At 45.8% G+C, this 23,987-nt stretch overlaps 1 pseudogene; it reads right to left on the bottom strand.

Moving 5' to 3' along the window:
• Positions 1 to 23,987, bottom strand: part of LOC134446489 (oocyte zinc finger protein XlCOF6-like) — an 87,600-nt pseudogene that overhangs the window by 1,555 nt on the left and 62,058 nt on the right.

Here is a 23,987-nt window from a genome sequence, read left to right as displayed (position 1 = left end):
TTTAATTGTCTAAGAAAGACTTGGCTATTGCGTCATCTGATTTATTTACGTCCTCTGTAATTGGACAAAACTTTTGGAAGCTCTCAGGTCTCCTAGGGGGGTTTAACCCTCCCCTCGGTGTATCGCCTGAGTGGGCGACAGAGGTTGCTGCGTTTCCACCTTGGATGCCTTCTCTAATGTCGGCAATCTTTTTATTAAAAAATCTAGCAAATTCCTCGCACTTGGCATGTGATGCTGCATTTAGGTTGTTATTGCTATGTGTTGGATTAAGCAGGTGGTCAATAGTGGAAAAAAGAACTTTCGCATTATGCTGGTTGTCTGTTATGATTTTGGAAAAATATGCTTTTCTCTCTGAGCGTACCGCATTATTGTAGGAGGAGATCTCATCCCTAAGGGATTGTCTGTGGACTTCTAATTTAGTTTTCCTCCAAAGACGCTCGGTTACTCTGCATTTTCTTTTTAAGGCTCTAAGTGAGTCATTCATCCAAGGTGAATACCTAGCTCTGGTTCTTGTCGTCGTTCTAATTGGAGCTATGTTATCTAGAATTCCTCTTAAGTTGTTGTTGAAGCTATCAACCATTTCATCAGGTGTGCAGTGACCATTTAGTAGGTCACCTGATTTGATGAGGTCTGAAATCTTAAGCTCAGCAGAGGCATTAATGCGTCGTCTGTGAATGACATTGTTGGGTGTGCTAATTTGTGTTGAAATGTCAAAATCAAAAAACACACAGTGGTGGTCGGAGAGAGGCCGACGTCCGTGACCGATATATTGTTGATATCAAGTGCATGTGAAATAACAAGGTCAAGTGTGTTGCCTTTTCGATGGGTAGGCTGTTCTGTAACATTCTGGACGAGACCGAATCCATTTAATGTGTCTAAGAAAGACTTGGCTATTGCGTCATCTGATTTATTTACGTGGATATTAAAGTCGCCAGCAATTATTGCTTTGTCATAGTTAGTAAGTACGTCCGACATGAAGGCGGAGAAATCAGATAGAAATGACGAAGAGAATTTCGGTGGACGGTACAGAACAATAATGATCAGTTTGAGGTTTGCTTGGACCCTCATTGCCAAGTATTCAAATGAAGAGAAAGAGCCCAGATTAATCTTAGTACAATTAAATTTGTTGGAGAAAAGTATGGCTACGCCTCCGCCTCGTTTCTTTGGTCTCGGGGCGTGAAGGAATTTGTAATCGGAAGGGCAAGCCTCAATAAAAGTAGCAGCCCCGTCGTCTTTAAGCCATGTTTCGGTAAGGAACATAAAGCTTATGTTTTTGTCCGAGACCAGCTGGTTTACTACGAAGCTTTTGTTGGTCAAGGACTGCACGTTAAGTAATGCAGCATTAACATTCAAAGTAGTAGAGCTATTGTTTATGCGTTCAGGTCAGGGCTCCAGAGTGCGCCCAATTTGGTCGCACATGCGCCCATTTTTTTCAGTAGTGCGCCTAAAACATATTTTTAGGCGCACCGGTGCGACCAGCCATCAGTAGAACAAAATGAATAGGCAATGCTAAACACCCATTTTAATGGGCATACAATTATTAGCCAGTCTGCAGTAGTGACTCATCTCAAAATAAAACGCGTCAATGCGGTCATTCCTTCAACTCCGCTGTACTTTTCTCCCTCTCGCTGACAGGCAGCCCGGTGGCGACGTTTCAGAATAGAATGTTCGACTTCGAAGTTGCTAAACTACCGGTATCCGAGCGAGTTCACATGTGCTGCTAGCGAGTTAGTGTTCTCAACGTCTGTTGAAACAGACGAGAGTGTTACAATCCCTGGAAAAACGAAATGGCTTGAGGATGTTTTAAACATAGCCACACAAACACAATTGGCCACAACATAAACGCAGACGGGTGCGCGGAGAATGGCCCGTTGCTGTGCGGGCAGAGCTGGCCAAACAACAGGTGACACGCTATCTCTCGGAACTTCTGTGAAAGTTTTTTTTATAGCGACTACATAACCTAGTATTACTGCCTATCTGTCGGCAAGGCATCGTTCAGGCACCGAGAGAGCGAGAGAGAGCGCACGGAATTGTGCTGTCGTGTTTGTATAGCGCTTGATACCGTCCACAATCATCATGCAGAGCGCTCAAAAATGGGGAAATACAAAACCCAATTTACCTCGGATTCCACTGAAAACATGTTAGTGTCTAACTTAATAATTTGAAAAACCATGCATTTTTAACTGGGTCTGAAATCTATCTATCTGTCTAACTAACTAGGCCTATATAGCCTAACTAACTTTCTATCTATCTTCATATTGGAATGAATAGGCAATGTGGAACCCTGTGCTTGTGTCGTGTGTGTAGCCTAGTCTTATTGCAGAAAATTAAAGCTTAGCATAGGCCTACCTGTAGCCAAGATGTGGTAGACCTAGTTAGGTAGGCCTACTGTCATGTCTTCTAAGGAGCACATTTGGATAGCCTATAGCACAAGGAAGGCTCCAGGTCTTTTCAAATAATAATAATGATAATAATAATTATTATTATAGGCCTACTATTATTATTACTATTATTATATATATTTATTTTTTTGAAAATTAAAGCTGAGGTGCGTGTGTGTGTGGGCCTAGGTAAAAACATGTGGGTGCACCTAAATTTTGTGCTGGTGCACCTAAAAAAAATTTTTAGGCGCACCAGTGCAACCAGTGCAAAAAGTTAGTCTGGAGCCCTGGTATCAGGTGCAATCGTAATTAGGTTGTTGTGTACACAACCAGAGGGTCTATATCTGCGAGCTTTCCTACGGGTAGTGACAGCGTGGATAGCTAGTGGGGAACTCTCTATTGGGCACGCAGTGTCTAAATTGGTGTAGTGCTTTGGATTTGAAACACCTGTTAGTCAATCCAAGGACCGATGGGCTTCGAGGGTCAGCTCTAGGTTGGTCGCGAGGAGACGAGCGCCAGATCTGTTTAAGTGCCTTCCATCTCGTGCGAAGAGGTTTCGGCGGTTCCAGAAAGCGGAGAAGTTGTCAACGTAGGGAATGGCTTCTTATAGGAGAAGATTAGGTGCTGTTTTGTTGGCAAAAGGGGGTTGTACAAAATATTAACACCAGGGGTGCTAATAATTGTGACACACATTATTTGATGTCAAATAATTATTTCTTTATGTGGGATTTTTTCCCCACTGAATAAATGCACTTGTATTGAAGGTTGGATTTTTCTCTTTTTTTCCATTAAGGTCCCATATTATTTAGAAAAAAAAAATAATAATTGGAAGCTAAAAAACACATCTCAACCAGGGGTGCCAATAATTATGGAGGGCACTGTAGCTGTAAAAATATCCCCTTTGACAAACAGCTTCTGTAGACCTGTGAGTAAGTATCAAATTTGTTTCCAAGGCAAAATGTATCAGCTAAACTGCTGAAATGTAGTAATTTCCAAGAGTTTCTAAAACCGCCTGTCAGAAAAAAAAGATGTTCAAACCCCTGTAAGTCCTTGGCAGTACATCACAACATCTTCCTGTCACTTCCTGTGGATTCTACAGAGTCTCTACTTTCAAATGGTACCAGCCACTTCATGATAGGTCAAAGAGTGCAGGCACAGGAACCATTTAAGTAGACATTGTGCAAAACCTCAAAAACACTCAAAAATAGCCCTTAAGGGCAAGGGGTTAATACAGTTAAAATCGTTGGCCGGGGTTAATAAAGGTGGTAAAGTGTCTAACTTTTCATGTTAAACGTTGTCTTGCTTTAAGACAAGTTAAAAGAGGAAGTATGTAGCTAAGCTAGTGAAAGTCGATGGATCACTGTAGCATGTAGCATGCTACACGGATCCATTGACTTTCACTAGCTTAGCGACATGCCCCCTCTTTTACCTTGTCTTAAAGCAAGACAGTGGCTTACATAAAAAATAAGACACATTACCAGCTTTATAAACCCTGGCCCTGACCCTGGATTTTAACTGTATTAAGCCCCAGAATAGCGGCAGAGCCCTTTAACTTCCACATTCGAATTTGTATTTTCTAGCACTATTCGAACTCGAATTCGAACGTTGAATATTAGTTGACAGCCTTAGGGGTCTTGCACACCAGGGCGGTAAAGCGTCGCGGAACGGCCACGTTTTTTACCGGCGTCGGAGAAAATACATTGAAACCGGCGGTAGTCGAGCGTCAGCGGCACGGGAGCCGACTCCGCGCCGCGCTGCATTTGGAAAATAGAACTCGAGCGTATTTTTCACGCCGGCGACCGGCGGTGTCTCATTCAAATGAATGGCAAAGTAGCATGCTAGCTTTGGCTGTGGGGAGGGTTTTGAATAGGACTGGCCGCGCACGCCGACGCTGTCAGTGTGAAAGGCAGAGAAAAACACGCTGGCCAAAACTAAGCAGAAAGACCGCGTTCGTCCCGTGACCGTTCCGTTCCGCCTTGGTATGTTTTGGCCCTTAGTGTAGGCCTATACCAAATGTGAGAATGCAGTATGCTACGGAGTTGAAGAGGCTGGCAGGGAACAGGCGCTGGTGTGCATGGTAAGGTGTGGTAAGAAGAGAAAGGATTAATCATTGTATTGGTGAATCAATGTTAGGTATTGTATATGGGTAAGACACAATTCCTGAAAATGTTGGTTTTGTCATTTTAGCTAGAGTAACTAAAAGTAATGCAAAAGTAGTGTAATGCCTTACTTTAAAAAAAAGTAATGTTGTAATGTTAAGCATCACTTTAACACATTCAATACCAGCCGTTTTTTGGAATTCAGCCGTAGACTCCCAGCCAATTTCATCATTTTATGTAATTTTTTGAACACCCGCCGAATATTTTGTCTTCACACATCCATAGACACATGTCAGGGCTTGTTCGAAAGTTATTTCGAAGTTATTTCACTTTAACCCTCTAGCTATCAGAATTTTTTTGAATAGGCCGGAACTCTACCAAGAATTCTAAGGAAAAATTGACATTTTGGTCATATTTTAAATAATGTCAAATAACTTGAAAAGAAATGAAAAGTATCAATTACAAGTTACTTTCATATTAAAGTAGAGAAAACACACTTTCAAATGGTATATCATTTATGGATAATTAATTGTTCAGTATTCCCATAGAGTGCCTTTGATGTGGATTAAATGATAAAAATGTGATAAAATCCGATATTATCTAGGCCTATCTATCTATATATCTATATCTTTAGGCCTATCTATCTATCTATCTATTGACCTATCTATGTATCTATCTATCCTTCCGTCCATCCATCCATCCATCCATCCATCCATCCATCCAGGGTCAAAGTTGAACAATGAACATGTGACGACAACAAATGTCGTTCACCCAGAAGTCCTGTTTTCAAGCGGTAAGACTATGGATCATATGTGATAACTGTAATGGACTACACTGGCTAATAATGTTTGAACTGAACCATGCCAAAGACGTGTAAGGATAACCGTAGAAGTGTCCGCGATAGCAGACAGGACATGAATGGAGCTCTAAGGAAGTCCCCCCCCTCCCCCCAATTTGGCACAGGTAAGATGCGCCAGGCATCACCGACTAAAGCCAGGCATACACTGTGCGATATTTTCACTCGTGGGTCTTAAGCTTCTGCTCACACTGCACGATGGAATTTCACTGTTTAAAAGTTCACAACTCACGACTCACGTCCTCACACTACACGAGCCGACAGTGGGATGCGAGCGAAATGCTTCCACAGTACGACGCGACAGGCATGTTTCCCCGGTTTGCAGGGGAGGGAACATGCGCACCTGAGGTGGAGATGAGGTCGCGCTACAGCAGCGAATCGCACGGCCCTATTCATTTGTGCATGTGAAGTGTCAAATCGGGTCGTAGCACTGCTTTAACTGTGCGATTTCCGCACGAGCCACGACCCACGACCAGAATTTCAAACCGTTTTGATTTTCTTGCGACCCTGCGATTGCACGATCGTGAGGCAAAATCACTTGTCGTTACCCCATGTACCCTGCACGATGCGAGACTCACGATTGACCTGCGATTGAGCAAGAAATCCGCCCGACTCTCAAAAAGTCGTGCGAGTGCCAAATCGGGGCAAAAGTCGCACAGTGTAAGCCCAGCTTAATACGGAATTGAAGTGCTACAAACACCACGCTGGTAGGCTATTATTGGAAGGTAGCATTCAACTCAACGTCTTCACGCATATTTTTATGAAGGACAACGTGGTGTAGTAACAGTCCTAGACTGCTTTGCCAAAGCTGATGTAGTGGGTGAGACCGTTACAGGAAGTAGTTCGACTACGCCACCCCCGGGGGTGGAGCCCCCGGAGGAAATGAATTAGGGGTAGTTACAGATACCCCGGACCAACACACAATGTACCCGCACAATAGATTACCAGGCAAACACAGGTTCGTGCACAATGGAGGCAGACACAGTGGTGACAATTAATAATTCAAATCTTTATTATTCTTTTCGTTATAAAAATATATTTTTCTCACTCTTTGTAATAAAATATAAAAAGGTACTCACAATTCACAAAGTGCAGTGGGGTGGGTGTCCTGTCGCAATCACCCGCAGATAGATAAACACTTGTCCCAAAGTATGTTCACGTTCACAGTACAGTGCAGGGGTGGGTGTGCTGCCACCACACCCGCGGATCTGTAAACACCTGCCCCAAAGTATGTTCCTTAATTCACAATAAACAACACACCTGGTAGGCCTAAGGCCTTAGAACCTACACTCAGGTTGTCAGACTTTGTCACTAGGGGCTGGCACGGCTAACACAATAGGGCGAATGGCACACCTCAGGATTAACAAAAGAAAAAGTAAAGAAATAGTTCACGACAAACAGAAATAATTCACGGCAAACAGAAACAACAAGAAATCACAGCAAACCATGCAAAATAAATCAAAATCCAGTACACACATGCAGTTAAATAAGAAACTAGATAATTGAATGAAATAATGAAAAAAAGGAAATTAGGCACAGCAAACGAAAGAAAACGAAAATCAAAACATGAGGTAAACCAACCCCAGAGGCTCAGCTCAGTGCAGTCCCCTAGGTATCCCCACACTCACACGCACCAACGTACGCACACGCACACACACTGTGGAATGGCTCACACACCAGCTCACACCGAGCCGAGCGCCCACACACACACACACACACACACACACACACACTGAACTAAAGCGCGCCAACGCGCACACACACACAAATGTCCAATTTCCCGAGGCCGGAGCAGCAGCCGAGATACGGGTTCCCGGCGTCCAGAGGCACCACACAACCGGGGCTAAAAGTCGCCGCTCGTGCACCTAAACGCGTGGTGTGTCTGACCACGGCCACACGGATACAACCTGCGAGGGAGGAGGAGAGCGTTAGCCAAGCTAGCAGGACACCCACTATCACACGATTCTGCTGCCGAGAGGTTACCTTACCCGGAGATGAGGGTGCACCGATGCGCAATTCTCACAGTCGGAGTGCCAATACAGAGGTACACGGCCGAGGCGCCGGTAGCGACCACACGCTGAAACCATAATAATGGCCGTCGTTAGCAACCATGGTAAGAAAACAAACAGTCAGAGCTGGGTAAAGGCACAAGCTAACCCACTATAATACATACCGGCGTGCAGGAGACGGGAAAAGTGCAAGGTAACCGTTGGTATTGTCCACCGAAGTCCTTGCCAGTGGAGAAGCAAGAGATCACTCTAGCCAAGTAAGAGACGCCAAGTTGGAATCACAACCTATAGAACAGCAGACGCGAAGTTAGCCACTAGCCGCTGGCTAGCACATAAACAGCGACAAGAGATGGTCCACATACTCACAGCGACAAGAAATGGTCCACATCTCCTAGATCTGAACTGGACACCGCACTCCTCTCGACGATGAGGGGAGAAGCAACCACAGCATTCGCCGGTGGCGATGAAACGCGCAAAGGGGGACTTTGCAGGCTTACCGAATGCTAGCCACTGGCAGTATTTATGAAGAGACTTCCCATAAGCCTCTACGAGCGGCGTGGTGACGTGTGCCGCAGCGTCAGACTTTCCCTTAAAGGAGCAGCGCTCCACTACAATCTACCCCCCACATGTTGAATCGTCGGCCCGACGATGCAGGTACGCCTTCCCCCCCACTCCCAGATCCAAAATTCCATCAAAAGTTTGGAGTCGCCCCACCAGGCAGCCGATGGGGATTAGAGTGTTGTCCCGCGTTAGACCGGGAAGTCCGGCGTGGGGGCACCTCGCTGCTGCTAGTGCCACGACCGGGTAGCTGAGCGGCCGAACTGCTGGGGGAAGCCTGCGAAGTCCGACGCTGCCCTTCGTTTCCTCCTGAGGTGCCACCCTGGGGTGCATGGGGCTCTGCTGGGACACCCAAGCCAGCATCACCCACCTGCTCCCCAAGAAGGATATCTTCTTCGCTCGATAGCTCCCCTGAGTCGACAGGGGTAGGTTCGCCTGGTCGGCCCGACCCCGGGGGGGTGTCGGGGGCTAGGGGGCCCACCACTCCTTTCAGCATGCTGCGGTGAACGGGCTTCAGCTTCGTTGGATCGTTGACGGGGGCGATCGTGTACACGGCTCCGGTCTCCGAAGGGGTACGCACCACCATGTGTACCTGGGAGTTCCACACATCTTGGATTTTATTTCGACCTCGCACGCCGAGGTTGCGTACATATACCCGTTGCCCTACTTCTAAAACAGCAGTCTTCACCCGTGCATCATGTCTGTCCTTGCGATATTCCGCCGCTGCGGCCAAACGCTCCCGAGCCCCATCAAATGCCACTTGAAGCCGGGCCTGATGCTCCTGTATCCAGTCGCACACTCGACCATGGACCGGTGGCCGAACTCGGCCCAGGAGGAAGTCTACGGGTAGCTGTGGCTCTTGGCCGAACATAAGGAAGTGTGGCGATTCTCCTGTCGCTTGATGCGGGGTGGTATTATAACAGAAGATTACGTGCGGCAGGCAAGTTGCCCAGTCACGCTTCCGAGAGACCGGTAGGGTACGCAGGAGGTTGTGTAGAGTGCGGTTAAATCGCTCACATTGGCCGTTCCCGGCCGGGTGGTACGGGGTGGTTCGGGACTTCTGGACCCCGTACAGCCCGCAAAGCTGCTGAATCAGGGTGCCCTCGAAACAGCGCCCCTGGTCGGAGTGGAGCCGACCAGGAATTCCGAACCGGTAGAACCATTCCACAAGCAAGACCTGGGCGACCGTCGAGGCCCGCTGATCCCGGGTGGGGACGGCGATGGAATACTTACTGAAGACGTCCGTGATGACTAAAACGTTCTCCACCCCCCCCGACGTGGGCTCCAAAAGCGTGAAATCCACAGCTACCACTTCGTTGGGCCGCGATGCCAGTAGGTGGCCCATATACGCGGCGGCTAGAGGAGGCTCCCCTTTGGACTCTTGGCACCTAAGGCACTTTTCACACCATCGGCGCACCTCCGCAAACATGCGGGGCCAGTAACACCGTTGCCCAACCAACTCCAGTGTTCGATTAATCCCCTGGTGGCCATGGTGCTCGTGGAGCTGGTTTAGGACCTCTGATTGCAGGGCAGCCGGCAAAACCAGCTGGAGGCACTCATCACGGCCACTGGGGTGTAGCACTCTCCGGTAAAGGACTCCATCGTTCTCCACGAAACGTTTCCACTGCCGCAACAGGATCAAGGCCAAGGGTGACAGGGCTTCCCGTTCCTCACGAGTAGGCCGCCGACGCGCCTTCCAGAAGGCCAGAATCGGCTGGATAACAGGGTCTCCTTCTTGCAGAGCGCACAGGTCCGGCAAAGGGTGGGAGGGCAGCACCGAAACAACCAACTGAGAGGCGGTGATGCTACCCCCCGGGACAGCGGCCGGTTGCAGCTGACCAACCGGGTCGCTTGCTTGCAGAGTGCGCAGAGCCGGCAAAGCGTGGGGGGACGACCCCGAGACACTGGACTGAGAGGCTGTGCCGCCATCTCCCTGAGCCGCTACCTGTTGCAGCAATCTAGGGACCGCTGTACCCGGAACCAGGTCACTCACGTCTTCTTGGTCTGGCTGATCCTGCCGCGACAGGCCGTCCGCATTACCGTTAGATTTACCCGAGCGGTACTTTAATTCAAAATCAAATGATGCAAGCTGTGCGGCCCACCGGTGTTCGACCGCCCCGAGTTTGGAAGTAGTGAGGTGACTCAGGGGGTTATTATCAGTGTACACGACACACTTCTGGCCCAAGAGATATTCGCGAAACTTCTCGGTGACGGCCCATTTTAGGGCGAGGAACTCGAGCTTCATAGAACTGTAATTGTTCATATTCCGCTCTGTAGGTCTTAACGTTCTACTGGCGTATGCCACCGGTCGGACTTTGCCGTCCACCTCCTGCGAGAGGACCGCGCCCAGTCCACAATGGCTGGCGTCGACCTCAAGAATAAATGGGCGGCTAAAGTCCGCGTACGCCAGTACCGGCGCCGACACGAGCCTCCCCTTGAGTTCCTCAAAACTTCTTTCGCAATCCTCTGACCATGCATCAAGAAACTGCTGCCCCGAGGGCCGACGGGAACGGCTCCCGTTCAAGGTGGCCACCAATCGATGCAACGGCGCGGCCAGCTTTGCGAATCCTTCGACGAATCGTCGATAATAGCTGGCGAAGCCTAGGAATGATCGGAGCTCCGACACATTGGCAGGTCGCCGCCATGTGGACACTGCCTCCACCTTGCCAGGGTCGGTAGAGACACCGTGCTGAGAGATCACATGTCCCAAATACTGAACCTCCGGCTTAAAGAACGCGCACTTCCCTAATTTAGCCTTCAGCCCCTCCGACTGCAACCGGGTCAAGACCATCTCCAGGCGCTGTAGATGTTGCGCCACGGTGGACGAGAAGATCACAATGTCGTCAAGATACAGTAGAACGGAATGACACTGTTGGTCGCCGAACATACGTTGCATTAATCGTTGAAATGTACCTGGTGCATTGCACAGGCCAAAAGGCATTCTGTTCCATTCGAACAACCCGAAGGGGGTACAGAATGCCGTTTTGGCCCGATCACCTTCTGTCACGGGGACTTGGTTGTACCCACTGGCTAAGTCCATTGTAGAAAACCAGCGGGCACCTGCCAACATGTCCAATGTCTCCTCGATCCGAGGGAGCGGAAAGGCGTCCTTCCGAGTTCGGCCATTTAACAGGCGATAGTCGACACAGAGTCGCAAGCTCCCATCCTTCTTCCGGACTAGAACAAGGGGAGAAGCGAATGGACTACTGCTTTCTCTGATGACCTAGAGTGATCTCTTGCTTCTCCACTGGCAAGGACTTCGGTGGACAATACCAACGGTTACCTTGCACTTTTCCCCGTCTCCTGCACGCCGGTATGTATTATAGTGGGTTAGCTTGTGCCTTTACCCAGCTCTGACTGTTTGTTTTCTTACCATGGTTGCTAACGACGGCCATTATTATGGTTTCAGCGTGTGGTCGCTACCGGCGCCTCGGCCTTGTACCTCTGTATTGGCACTCCGACTGTGAGAATTGCGCATCGGTGCACCCTCATCTCCGGGTAAGGTAACCTCTCGGCAGCAGAATCGTGTGATAGTGGGTGTCCTGCTAGCTTGGCTAACGCTCTCCTCCTCCCTCGCAGGTTGTATCCGTGTGGCCGTGGTCAGACACACCACGCGTTTAGGTGCACGAGCGGCGACTTTTAGCCCCGGTTGTGTGGTGCCTCTGGACGCCGGGAACCCGTATCTCGGCTGCTGCTCCGGCCTCGGGAAATTGGACATTTGTGTGTGTGTGCGCGTTGGCGCGCTTTAGTTCAGTGTGTGTGTGTGTGTGTGTGTGGGCGCTCGGCTCGGTGTGAGCTGGTGTGTGAGCCATTCCACAGTGTGTGTGCGTGTGCGTACGTTGGTGCGTGTGAGTGTGGGGATACCTAGGGGACTGCACTGAGCTGAGCCTCTGGGGTTGGTTTACCTCATGTTTTGATTTTCGTTTTCTTTCGTTTGCTGTGCCTAATTTCCTTTTTTTCATTATTTTATTCAATTATCTAGTTTCTTATTTAACTGTATGTGTGTACTGGATTTTGATTTATTTTGCATGGTTTGCTGTGATTTCTTGTTGTTTCTGTTTGCCGTGAATTATTTCTGTTTGCCGTGAATTATTTCTGTTATAAAAATATATTTTTCTCACTCTTTGTAATAAAATATAAAAAGGTGCACTTTGTTCAACTCCTCGTCGTTGCGCACGGCCAGCTGCAGATGGCGGGGAATGATACGAGTCTTCTTGTTGTCACGAGCGGCGTTGCCAGCCAACTCCAAGATCTCAGCGGTCAAGTACTCGAGCACTGCAGCCAGGTAGACGGGTGCGCCAGCTCCCACGCGCTCACCATAGTTGCCTTTACGCAGCAGCCTGTGCACACGACCAACGGGGAACTGAAGCCCAGCCCGGGATGAACGAGTCTTGGCCTTTGCCCTGACACCCAAAATGGGTAGCCTATTGTCCTGCTGCGCTTCCTTCACACGATGCGCCTATTGCACAGAGCTGTCGCTGTTCGTTGTTCCAGGAAACTAAGATAGTTGGATACCAACATATGGTTTGACTCTGAAAACACACCGAAGACCATTTACATTTTTAATATGTAGCGTGTAGACATCGGCTGGACAGTTGTGTTTGCTATTTAGGACCATGGCAGAACCCATCACAGTTGAACACCATCTCATAAGCCTAATAAAACAACATGATCTAAAAATAGCCTAAATAGTCATAAACATGTGCTGTTGACCATGAAAATAGATCGAAGAGGGTTGGAAGTTTTCATATTTAGTGTATATTGGTTGTAGAAACAGAATGGTTGTGTTTGTAGCCTTTCAATCTCGGACGACCGTCATTTGAATTGACGACAGATTGCCAAGTTGCATAAAGCGGCGCATCTCGAAATAAAATCTAAATTACTGAAAAATAAAATAATATAAACATATAGTTTTTATACTGAAAATATATCGAGGAGGGTCTGTAATATTGAGCCAAAGTGTTTGAAAGCTGGAAAAACTGCATGATGACGGCCGTTCAGCCGTATTTTCGTATGAAAATATTCCAGCCGGCCGCGGCCGTTGTGGTACAGATCCAGCCGGACGTTCACGGCCGTTATGGTAGCTAGAGGGTTAAGAGAGCACTGGTTTAGGTAAAAATAGCGATTTTCAACATTCAAACTGAGATAAAGCTTTTTTTTGTCACGGGTGAGCTCTGACTCCCCGAGTTTAGTTGTGGGTCTAAATGCATTTTCACGCCCAAAGAACAAAGAAACTCCAGTAGCTTCCAAGTAAACTATTTTCATGCAAAAATCACCTGGTCAGGCAGTTCAGAGCATCTGAAATGCTAGCTGGCTAATGCCACTTGACTGGCAGTTTTCGTTCTGTAGATAAAAGTAGACGTGCCAATGTACTCACCCAAAAGTAGGTTACTTCCTGCTGTGTTGCATGCTGTTTTTCATCACAACAAGGCAGCAAAACTCATAATCCTTCCATCATATGTTTAGGAATAGGCTAGCTAGCAAGGCAAGTATGTTTTGATTCTCCAGCCCAGGAAGTAACTCGAGACGTGACGTGATGAAGTGGTTTAACTGGCTATAATAAAACTCAAATACTGTGTGTAATACAATGCACAGATGATGAAATATCCAGATCCTGACTTTGTAGGAGTTTTATATTTGTAGGAATTTGGCTAGTGGACATTTTTTCATACCAGCCATACAGAAGCTCAACTAGCCATTTTTTTTTATCTCGCCAAAATAAACTATGTGTTAGGCTAATTATTTTTTTTTTAATTCTGGTCATTTTGTTCAACTATGTCTACAACACAGATACACTACACTCGCCTCCAAAAGAGTTGTCGCCTACCCATCTGTTTGGAATAACAGCTAATAACCTGACTTTCAATTAATCACTTGGCTTCAGAAGTCACTCATATGAAAGCTACAACCCTCTCGAATGAAAATGTATGTACAAAAATAAATTTCATGCACCAAAGAAAGATTGACCCTTTAATGAACACAGACAGGGCAGTTTTTCACAAGACAAAAGTTTTGTCTCCTATCGAACATAATGTGAAAATGAGCAAATAAGTCACTTCAGAACACTTCAAATACACAGATCGGGTGTCATACTTAATCACTGATTCACTCACAGCCCTCCAGAAAATCAACTTTGGCCTTAGGTGTATGTTTAGGGTCATTGTAATCATGGAAAGTAACACAATGAAAATCAATGGAGTTCAATGAGAGATGGTGACATATTTGCTATTCGTAGAGCAATACATTTTTAATTTCATGATGTAATCAATGATAAAAGCCCTCACACACCAGCAGCATGCATGCAGCTCCACTAAGCCCTGTGTTATATCATATTATTATATGGTTGTGACGTCATCTGTCGAATGCTCCATTCATTTCAACGGGGCTCCCCAACGTTCGGACGTCTGTTATTTTTCGATAACGGACGGGTTGGTCTATAACAGACCGCTGTCAATGGCAACAAGACTTTTCACTGCTAAAGCGACTTTTCAACAAGACTCTAATCAGCTGCTGTGATAGACAGCACCCGTTGTCCTGGCTACCGCTGTCAATGGCAACAAGACGTTCACTGCTAAAGCCACTGGCTTGTATACAAGTCAGTGGCTAAAGCGAATGTTTCATATCACTCCGCAGGGGGTCCGGTACGTCTTTTGTCACTCTAATCAGCTGCTGTGATAGACAACACCTGTCCTGGCTAGCCTACCTAGCTGTTGCCTAGCGGTGTTCCACAACGGCTCTGTTTTGTTTTGCGCAGCAACAATCTTAACATTAAATAGGTCTAAAGAAATGTCCCCGCATGTGTGAATCATTTAAGTATATCCATATAATAAGCGGGTTAACTTTCGGCGAGTCGGTCGCTTTGTGGAATAGCAGCACTTCAGAGAGAACAAGACCCCTCCGCTCCGCGTCGGGGTCTAAAGATTCTCTCTGTCGTGCTGCTATTCCACGGTAGCGACCTTCTCGCCGAACGTTAACCCTTACGTAGTGTAATGACCAAGTGCATTACTAAGCCCTGTGTTATATCATAGTAGTGTAATGACCAAGTGCATTACTAAGCCCTGTGTTATATCATAGTAGTGTAATGACAAGGTGCATTACTAAGCCCTGTGTTATATCATAGTAGTGTAATGACCAAGTGCATTACTAAGCCCTGTGTTATATCATAGTAGTGTACTATGGTGGTGTAAGTACCATTATGACCAAGTGCATTACTAAGCCCTGTGTTATATCATAGTAGTGTAATGACCAAGTGCATTACTAAGCCCTGTGTTATATCATAGTAGTGTAATGACCAAGTGCATTACTAAGCCCTGTGTTATATCATAGTAGTGTAATGACCAAGTGCATTACTAAGCCCTGTGTTATATCATAGTAGTGTAATGACCAAGTGCATTACTAAGCCCTGTGTTATAGTAGTGTACTATGGTGGTATAAGTACCATTATGACCAAGTGCATCACTAAGCCCTGTGTTATATCATAGTAGTGTACTATGGTGGTATAAGTACCATTATGACCAGGTGCATTACTAAGCCCTGTGTTATATCATAGTAGTGTACTATGGTGGTATAAGTACCATTATGACCAAGTGCATTACTAAGCCCTGTGTTATATCATAGTAGTGTACTATGGTGGTGTAAGTACCATTATGACCAAGTGCATTACTAAGCCCTGTGTTATATCATAGTAGTGTACTATGGTGGTATAAGTACCATTATGACCAAGTGCATTACTAAGCCCTGTGTTATATCATAGTAGTGTAATGACCAAGTGCATTACTAAGCCCTGTGTTATATCATAGTAGTGTACTATGGTGGTATAAGTACCATTATGACCAAGTGCATTACTAAGCCCTGTGTTATATCATAGTAGTGTAATGACCAAGTGCATTACTAAGCCCTGTGTTATATCATAGTAGTGTACTATGGTGGTGTAAGTACCATTATGACCAAGTGCATTACTAAGCCCTGTGTTATATCATAGTAGTGTACTATGGTGGTGTAAGTACCATTATGACCAAGTGCATTACTAAGCCCTGTGTTATATCATAGTAGTGTACTATGGTGGTGTAAGTACCATTATGACCACGTTTAATTCATTTGATTTATTTTTTATTCATTCCAATACAATGTTCCCGATTCCTGATTCATGAATACAATGTTCCCGATTAACGTGCCTGTGAGAAAGTGCATTCTCTTTGCCCGCGCAGAAAGCAATCGAAGGAAAACTCACCTGGAAGTTGATGAACTCCGACAGGACTTCTATACAGTCGTCCCCAAAGATGCAAGGCTTTTTGACATTTAGATAGATAGCCTTTATTGTCCCCAAAGGGACATTTGTTTTCACCACCATCAAAACTTGTTACAGCCAACATATAGATATGAAGTATGGGTCATTTCACGTGAAATCAGACACTTTGGGACCCGCTTGAGATAGATTTCAATCATACTTGCTGTGTCTGTTTAGTAGCCAGGTAGCACCCCAGAACTGCATTTGTGTGAATCTGACACCAATATTAAGGGAGAAACAGACTAGGAAAGGTTTACATAGGAGGATAGGGCACTAAGCTTATGCTTCCTTAATCATTCAGCCTTGATATTAGTAGGACCAAATAGGACCATGCACCTTATGCACCAATGCAACCAGGGTTGCCAGATGACACTGATGATTTCCAGACCCAAAAAAATGCTCAAAATCCACCTGGAAGGAAACTCAAGTGCCATTTTTACCTGCAGGCGGCTATCCTAAGCAGCCCAAATGTGCGGGAAATCACCTAATCTGGCAACACTGAATGCAAGTGAAGTCTCTTCTCACTCTCGATTTGAGGGAGGGGCCAGTCATCCGAGTGTAGCCTGTTTTCGGGCATGCTGGGAGCTGTAGTTTAGCTATTGCTACAAGCTGTGCAAGACGGCAAGGAACGTTGCCAAGAGCGGCATCCCAATGTAGCTAAGGAAACACTGCAGCAAACATCGTATAAAGAGAGAAAGATGTCAAACTCCGCCCACCCAATGCAAAAGCAGAGATTCTCTAAGCTATGAGAAAGGTATCTCTCATTGGCTCCCATTATAGCCCCGTTGGCGAACGCGACTTCATTGTTTCCAGGGAAAAAAATCACACGGGCAGATAGTTCTATGAGAAGCGTACAGCCCCATTGGCACCCATTCATTATTTACTTGGCTGCGATAACATAGCTGCAGTGCCACTCCTGGCCACACCAGCTAGTGGTCGTTCTTGTACAGTATTCCATTTTCTTTGGCAAAAGCGAGTGCTCAAATTCGGTCTCCTAAAGGGGCGTTGTCCCCTCCTTCTTCTCTTTTTATGGTGTTTGCAAAAGAAGTGCGCTGCTGCCTTCTACAGCGCTAAGGGGACTCCATATATTCTCAAGCCTAACTATTCTCAAGCCTATATTCCTAACCTAAGGTCTCCTAAAGAGGCGCTCACCCATCTCATGGATACCGGTCCAGAAAAGAACTAGCCTAAAGTATCTCCCTCTATAAGATCTCTGACTGCAGTGTTGCTGGTGTGCGAGAGTGTGTTTATGTGTGTGCAACTTGACTTACATTTTGCATACGTATGATCTTCATGGAGCTGTCCAATCTCATCTTCCTCTTCCTCCTCCTCCTCTTTTTTAACATCAGCAGCCCTCAGAAAATCTTGGGTGGGAACAGCATGCGACTCGTCCACTTCAGATTTAAAGATTGGTTCCAATTTAGGCTTCTCATCCTTTATTGGATTTGAAAGTATATAAGAGTATAGGAAGTCATCAAAGTCCTCTTCTTCTGGCTCCTCCTTCACTGACAGTAAACATTCCGCTGGCATGTTCAGGACGCGGGTCCCAATGCCAATGCAGGAGCTTTAACTGGGCACCTCACAGAGTAACCAGCTCCTGCTGTATCCAGAATAACCAACTCCTGTTGTATCCAGAATAACCAGCTCCTGCTGTATCCTTTGGGTCAGACTAACCAGCGGTTCAATGCAGGAGCTTTAATTCCGCGGTCCGCGCCTCAAAGAATAACAAGCTGTTGAGTATTGTTTTACGTGAATGACCAGCTTCTGCTGTTTCCGTTGGAATGTGAAGGTGGTGAAGCAAAGGATGATGGGAAAGGGGTGTGGGGTTGGGTTGGGTTGGGTTTCAATGCTGGAGCTTTAACTGGGTGTAGAGCAGCAACTCAGTCAGGCTGCTGTCAGTGTTGTGGGACACTTTTAGCCGTTGCCATCATCCCCTCTTCATTTCTATAAACCAGGATTATCGGCTGTGAAGAAAGCAGAAAGAAACAAACTTTAGACTTCAAGGGACGCTGAGTGAGATTTTTAGTTGTTTATTTCCAGAATTCATGCTGCCCATTCACTACCTTTTTCATGATTACTTACCACCACCATCAAATTCTTAGTATACATTATGACTGTGAAAATTGCACTTTTCATACATGAAAAGGGGGGGGGGTCTTCTCCATGGTCAGCCATTTTGAATTTCCAAAAATAGCCATTTTAGCTGCAAAAATGACTCTACTTGGACCATACTAGAAAATATGTGTTAATTACCTAGAAAACTTTCATGTAAAGATCAAACTTGGCAATTGGCAACCCAGTTTCAATGTGCAGCATAGTTGCAGTACCATTTTTGACCATTTCCTCCACAGTGTCCCTTTAAAGTGAAAGTGAAGTGAAAGCCCAACTGGGAAACTCCAACAACTCCCATTGTCATTGTGACACAGCACTCCACTGCACACAAATGAACACTGCACACAGCGAAATTGCATTTATGCAGCCTCACCCGTGCAAGGGGGCAGCCCTCAATGCCGCCCCTAGTGTGCAGTGCAGCGGGACGGTACCATGCTCAGGGTACCTCAGTCATGGAGGTGGATGGGGGAGAGGACTGGTCGATTACTCCCCCAACCACCCTGATCAAGAGCCGAACTGGCAACCTTTGGGTTACAAGTCTGACGCCCTAACCGCTTACCTATGACTGCCCTAAAGATCAACGTTTCAGCAGGAGCAGGGGGCCACTAATGATCCTCAAAGTGTTTGACTTTAAACCAGGGCTGCAAACAGAGGTGTGGCTTTGTTTTTTTTAAAGTGGGGTGACGTGCAACAAACAACCCCCAACGTGAAGCCCCAATGCTCGATGACCAGGCTGTTGTTTTAAAAGCCAAATAACTAAAATGGTGTAACAGTTTATTATGAATTATCTGGAGAATTAGCTAAACCCCTTAGCACAAACTGTTAACTGTTTAAGCTACGTGGCTCTGAATAAGGTTAGGCGTGCCTCCACAATAGCCTACCGGTGTTGCAGTGACAGTATTGTTTTACTCGTGTAGCTGATTAATTTAAAATGCACCACAGTCAGTGACATTGCTGAATCCTGAACCCAGGTCCTCCTGGTTATCATTTGATGATAATACAACTTAAGAATTATTAAATACAAATAAAACGGCATATAAACATGGATTGATTGATTGTAGGCAATAATACAATATCAATTTAATAATAATTAATAACAATTAATAATAAGCTTAATTGTTAACCGTGTACATTTGGATAATTCATACACTGACACAATAATATTGATGCAATTGTTACCTTTTCTTACATTGCCTCTTGAAAATATTGGAAATAGCCTAAATCATGGGCTACCAGACAGCTTTTGTCTCCTTTGTGTATTTGGTACCACCGGTCATCACACAATAGGCTATGTCACCGCTAAAGTGCAGCCCGGCCCCTTGTTCATTTTCCTGTATTCGGCCCTCACTAAAAAAAGTTTGGACACCCCTGGGCTAAACAAACAGACCATCCCATGGTATCATCTGTGTCGCTTCACGTTTTAAATGTTCATTAAAATTTGTGGTTTTGCAAATAATGTGCAACAGTCAAAATACTACTACTACTTGATAGCCAACTGTTTCTCAAAGGCCTGTAGGCCTGTAATGCATAATGAAATAGTTCCAATATATTCAGATAGAAACATTCGACTTAAGAAACGATGCATAAGTTGTTTCACATTCCTTCAGCAGCAGGCATTATGACTGCTTGCATCTGCTTACACTATTAGATCTGGTGGTTAGTTTCAACTGGGAAAGGTTCAGTAATACACGGTAGGGCTAGAAGCCTTCACTAACACGATTTATTAAATTGATATTGTATTATTGCCTACAATCAATCAATCCATGTTTATATGCCGTTTTATTTGTATTTAATAATTCTTATTATAGCCACTACTTGCTGTTCCCCGGCACTTCATGGGTTAATGTGAAACTCGCGCTGATCCAATCAGATCAAGTGTCTCTCTCTCAGACGCACGCAGGCAGGGATGTAGCAACCCAATGTAAGTAGGCTGCCGGATGTGAGTGCACGGATATCCGCCCGAGTATTTGCACGCATTTGCATTCATTTCCACTATCAGGAATGCTTTGCGGTACCACAGCTACCCGATGTGAGTCGCGCTGTGTCGCCTGACTGTCCCTTCTATAATATGAGTGTAGCCTACCGTAACAACTCGGCCTCGGGCCCCGCCGCAAATATCCACCACACCACCACGGGTCCTCTGGTGTTGTGACCGTTTTAGGATTTTTTTTTTCATATCTAATACTTGCACATTAAGAGTGACCATTCCATCATGGATGTTTTAACGAGATGTGCGAATGCAGTTATGTTGAATTTAGGGTGGCCAAACCATGCCATGTCATGAAGAACGTGCATCACATTATTTAAACAGCTCGTGAAACAGTTATCCTGAGTGCCCGTGTGTTTTTGGAGATCGGAGGCTTGATGAGCAAAGAGATAGGAGAGAAATTAATTGGCTACACAGCTCACAATATCCACAGGACACGAAGTTACTGGCTCCAATATTTCAGCGTCCCGTTTGATTCTGTGCTGACACTTTTAAGTTTGAATGAATAGGCTATGTCTGAATGAATAGGCTATGTCTAAATGATAGGCTCTAGTCTCCGATGTGCCTAGTTTCACGTGTTGTTGGCATCACCAAATAATCTGCACAAATATGCGGCATAACTTTTCGAGTGATACATTTAGACCGGGTAAAGTATCGAGCATGGTCTGTCCCTTCAATAATATTAAGAGTGTCCCGTAACAACTCGGTCTCGGCCCCCGCCGCAAGTATCCTCCACCACGAAGGTCCTCTGATGTTGTGACCGTTTTAGGATATTTTCATATAATACAGAAATAAGAGCGTGCGCGCGCGCCTCTGACTGTATCTAGACACGGAGGGAGAATGGCTCCAATATTTATATTCCGCGCCCAGTTTAATTCTGCACTGACACTTTTAAATGTACGGTACGGCACAATCAAATGAGTAGGCTATGTTTAAATGTACTAGGCAGGCTCTAGTCACCAATCTGGCTTTGTTGTTTCGGCATCACCAATAATAATGGCACAATATGCGGCATGGTTTCGCGTATTGTTTTTGCACCACCAAATAATAACTACACAATATGCGGCATAGCTGCTGTTTTCTAACTCAGAGAGAAGGCTATGCCCAGATATTCTTTTAACTTGTAGGATATCCTGATGTTATGTTTCACTAATGTAGGCTAAGGAGTAAAAATCAGAAACTTCCCGAGTGCTAGCTACATTTAGACTGGGTAAACTCTTCCGAAACGGGCTATTCCTGTCTGTGACGCCGTTATCTTTTGATGGATTCCCTTTGGGTGCCCGGTTGAGACAGTTTAATTTTCACACCCAAATCAATTCGGTTTTAAGTTATGATTTCATTTTTTTAATTATTATAATTATTATTATATTGATGTTATTGGTCACCGGGGCTATTCTTTTGATTGGGAGATCAAGGAACTCTCTGGTGTCGCCGAAACGGCGATGCGCTGTGGGCTCTTTACGCACGGCACCTATGTCCCTTCCTCCATCTTCAGTCAGACTCAAATCCGACCGAAATCAGAAATTCTCTAAGCTATGAGATAGGCGTCTCTCTAATAGCCTTGGTCTCACTGCAGGGCCAGCCCCGGGCTGTCCCGGACAAAAGCGGGCTGACGGTGATCTCATCAAAAGGGGGCTAGGTGCTAAAGATGGCCGCCGGGCCAGGTTGTGGGGCTAAGGGCCGCTTTCCCTGGCCCGTCGAATTCGATGGGCCAGCAAGCACCGCTGAGGCTCGGAGGCGGGGTCAACCTCGGGCGATATAGCCCACGTGCGATATAGCCTACCAGACCTTCGGCGATAATAGCGCAAAAGCTAAATAAGCCGACATAAATGTCATGTGTGAGTATTTGTGAGACACTTTGTATTGGTGTCCAGTGGAAAGCATGCCAAATCACGATAATGGCACAAGAGTTGGCGGCTAAAAGCAGAAAAAAGCCGACATGACTTAGCTATGACATCCCAAGTTTAAGTGTGTGGTGCCCATGATGCCCTGATAACAACAAAAAAGTTATGTTGGCTAAATAACTTTAAAAACACAAACAGAAGTGCCAAAGTTGCATCTTATGAAATTATGCCATAAGAAAGCCAAACACCCCAAACTAATAATTTGCCCAGAATTTAGCGATAAGTCCCCCTGTGCTTTCACGCCATGGTGAATCTAAGCTAAAGAGTCCTAATCTAAAAGATATATAGGTCTAAATATATAAATAACCAGCGATCTCCTTCTCCTACAGACATGTGTTAGGGCTTGTTCGAAAGCTGAGATTCTTAGCTTTTTACAGTTTTTTACGGAACGTTTTTATGTTCTTTCATTCAAAAGTTATTAAACTGTAAGCGGCCGCTGTTGCAAGTGAAAAAATAGCGCTTTCCAATTATTTTTTTTATCTCGTCATTTTTTTCCTAACAGCCAGCGATCTCCTTAACCTAGACCTACAGACATGTGTTAGGGCTTGTTCGAAAGCTGAGATTCTTAGCTTTTTACAGTTTTTTACGGAACGTTTTTATGTTCTTTCAATCCACAGTTACTTAACCTTAAGCGGCCGCCGCTACTTCAAGTAAACAATGGCGTTATTCTCCAGCCGGATAGAGAGGAAATCTGTTTTGTCGCTGTGTTCTTTGTTCCCTCGAATTAAACCGACGGTCTAAATAGGCTACATTTGTACGTCCCCAACACAAGACCAGTTCTTTCTAAGTTAGCTCTTTTCATGGAAAAACTTGTTTTTCATGCGTCTTTGTCTTCTTAACATGCGCTGCGTCCCATACAGCTTCTGAATCGACAACTTTGCCATGTAGGCTAATAAAACTGTTCTTGAAAGGCAAGCCATTTTCTTTGCAGTTCTTGTCGTCTTTGTCCGTAGGCTACGAGCCAAACGGCGACCTGCTCCAGCAGAGTTTGCTCAATTTTCTTCTCCTTCTTTGTCGTTGTTCTGTTGTTGTCCTTCTGTGATTTGGGGCGAAAGTGGGCTGTGCGACTGACGTTTCACAAACAAGGCGTGTACCTGAATGTGCCTGGGGTCGGCTATGAGTCCGATCAGGCAAAAAATGGCCCGGGGCCGGCAGCTCCGAGCCGGCCACTCTCCTGAGCCCCGGGCGGCCCCGGGCCGCTGAAGCGCGGTAATGAGACCAAGGCTCCCATGTAGCCCCGTTGGCGAACGCAGCCAAGTAAAAGATGAATGGGAGCCTATTGGGCTAAATGGCTCAGCAGGGATTTGTGACGGTTCTGTTCTCTGGTTTGTAAAGGTGTGTGCACATTCTGTACCTTATCATGGAAGTTGTATTAGAAGTGAAGTTAAAGGTTCCTGACATGGCTTTGTTCTCCCAAAGACGTGTTAGTTTTGTCCTGCAACACGCTAGCATTCGGCTATACCTGCTGGCTGAGGAATCTCTGCGACTATTCACGACCAGAGCTGACGAGAGACGTACTCTGACTGATCCTAGCAGAGACATCTACGGTCACACACCTCAAAACCCCCCACCGCCGTCCAACATGTTAATTGAAGGTGCCCAAATTCTTAAGGATGAGCGCAGTCATTTCCTTTACCCCATGTACACATGCCGCTTTTCCACCACCTTAAATGCAATAAATAACAGGTGTCCGCAACAATCCTAACATAACTTTAAACACATCGACATCTGAAGTCAGACTTAAAACTACAAAACAAATGCCCAGGTAGCAAAAACCGTTAAGAACAGTCGGCC

Source organism: Engraulis encrasicolus, chromosome 3 (assembly GCF_034702125.1).
Source record: "Engraulis encrasicolus isolate BLACKSEA-1 chromosome 3, IST_EnEncr_1.0, whole genome shotgun sequence".
NCBI classification, from domain to species: Eukaryota; Metazoa; Chordata; class Actinopteri; order Clupeiformes; family Engraulidae; genus Engraulis; species Engraulis encrasicolus.
The sequence above is the reverse complement of the archived record's forward strand: the minus strand, read 5'-3'. Positions and strand labels throughout refer to the sequence as shown.